The following is a 1,857-nucleotide window of genomic DNA, read 5'->3' as shown; positions in this document are numbered from 1 at the left end:
TTAATAAATCATATACTAGTCTTTCAGCGCTTCTGTAACCAGAAGACAGCTTCAGCTTTCCCACGTCTTGGCTTCCAGCCCTTTTCACCCTGCAATATCAATGACGCATATGTCTGGAATCAGTTAAAAAGATGGCCAAATTCCTTTTCTTAGTTCATCTATTTTTCACTGTCTCTTGGTCCCGGGTTTGTCTGAATGGTTACTCACGGTCATTTCTGCTATTGCTCCTTGCAGTGCTCTCTACTGCCCCCATGTTTTGTAAGCTGGTTGGGAGAGGGAGCTTGGGAAGGGTGTGCCCCTGTAGGTTGTGGGTCCCTGGGTTGCCTCTGGGGACCACCCCTTCCTGGGCTGCACCCCATCCTCTGGGAGCTACACCCACACTGTCTGGTAAGTAGCCGTTTGCGGTGCCCTGGGCTCCGCAGGAATTGCTTGCCGATCTGTTCCTGGCCAGGGGGCTGTTGTGACAAAGAATTCCTTGTTCACAGCATCTTGCGTGACCTGTGATTGCCCGGCAGGCAGATCTCGGTGGCAGCTGCTCACTACACCAAGCTATGTGGGGCTTACAAGTGAGATTCAGTGCATCTTTCAAGGGACACCGAGCAAAGCTGAAAGGCTCGGATTCATGCCCTTTGAGGGCTGCCCCTTGTGTCCTGCCTTCCTTGAGGGCTTAGGCCAAGGCTTGCTCATTCACCCGCCCACTGTGGACAGCATTCGCAAGGAATGCTTCATGCCTCCTGTGCTTTCCAGTAAAGTCCTTGGTGAGGTGGTGGTGATGTTCACTGAGATTACAGGACAAGGAGACGCAGTCGCTCTCACACAGCCAATCCTGCAGGGCGCAGACCTTCTGCACACCCAGGGACTGCTCTGTTCCATCCTGGAAGTAGGGCTCCTAAAATATGCTGCTGGATCCAAAGTCCTTGACTGGAACAGCAGCCACCTGCCCTGTGCAACAAAGGCCGATAAGGCCCAGCATCTCCCCGTGGACGCAGGCTGCTTGTGAGGTGTCCACCTGGATCTCCTCAACACCCTGGACCAGTGTGCCTTCCTGCAGCACCTGGTACAACCACGTGTTCTGGAGGTACAGGTGAAGGATGTGGGAGATGCTGGAGTCAGCATTCTCTTCCATCGCCCCGAGTGCAGTAGTGCACGTGGTGATCCTGAGCTGGCCAACAGCCTTGAGGTCAACATGGTCATAGCCGCTGCAGATCTGCAGGTTCACTCTCTAGGCTTTGAGCTTCTCCAGGTCCTCCCTGGTAAGGGTGATGGTATGGCACATGCATCACAGAAGGCCACAGTTGCCAGGTCCCCCAGGATTGACATCTCCATGCTGCGGTCTGTGCCGCTGAGCAGCACCACCAGAGGGCAGGGATGCATGGGGCTGTTCTTGATCTGGGGGTGAATAAGTTCATAAATTCTGTCCAATTGCTGTCTCTTGATTTTGTGCTTATCCATAAGACCATTCTTTTTTAAAATTAAAAAAAAAATTTTATCTTATTTATTTGTAGTGCAGGAGTTGGGGAGGGTTGGAGGGGCAGAGGGAAGAAGAGGGAGAGAATCTCCAACAGACTGAGCTTGGAGCCTAAGGGATGGAAGGACCTGGAGATCCTGACCCGAGCCCAAGCCAAAAGGCCATCGCTCAACCAACTGAGCCACCTAGGCACCAGAAGGGCCATTCTTTATGGAAGTTGGCAACCCTCTGGTTCAAAAGGCAAAGCAGTCCCCTAAGAATTGAAGAGAATGAGCAGGAGTGCATGACACTATGTCACTATGAACCCAATATAAAGCTGTCTGTATGCTATCGTTCACACAAAGGGCTGTTTGTCTTTTTAAGGGAATCTGGGTTTATTGGCTTAAAAT

The 1,857-nt window shown here is 51.8% G+C and overlaps 1 pseudogene; it reads right to left on the bottom strand.

Moving 5' to 3' along the window:
* Nucleotides 1-218: 218 nt before the first annotated feature.
* Nucleotides 219-1,452, bottom strand: LOC144315288 (C-terminal-binding protein 2 pseudogene; annotated as a pseudogene).
* Nucleotides 1,453-1,857: the final 405 nt, after the last annotated feature.

Source organism: Canis aureus, chromosome 6, assembly GCF_053574225.1.
Source record: "Canis aureus isolate CA01 chromosome 6, VMU_Caureus_v.1.0, whole genome shotgun sequence".
Taxonomy (NCBI): Eukaryota; Metazoa; Chordata; class Mammalia; order Carnivora; family Canidae; genus Canis; species Canis aureus.
This window is presented reverse-complemented; position numbering and strand designations above follow the sequence as displayed.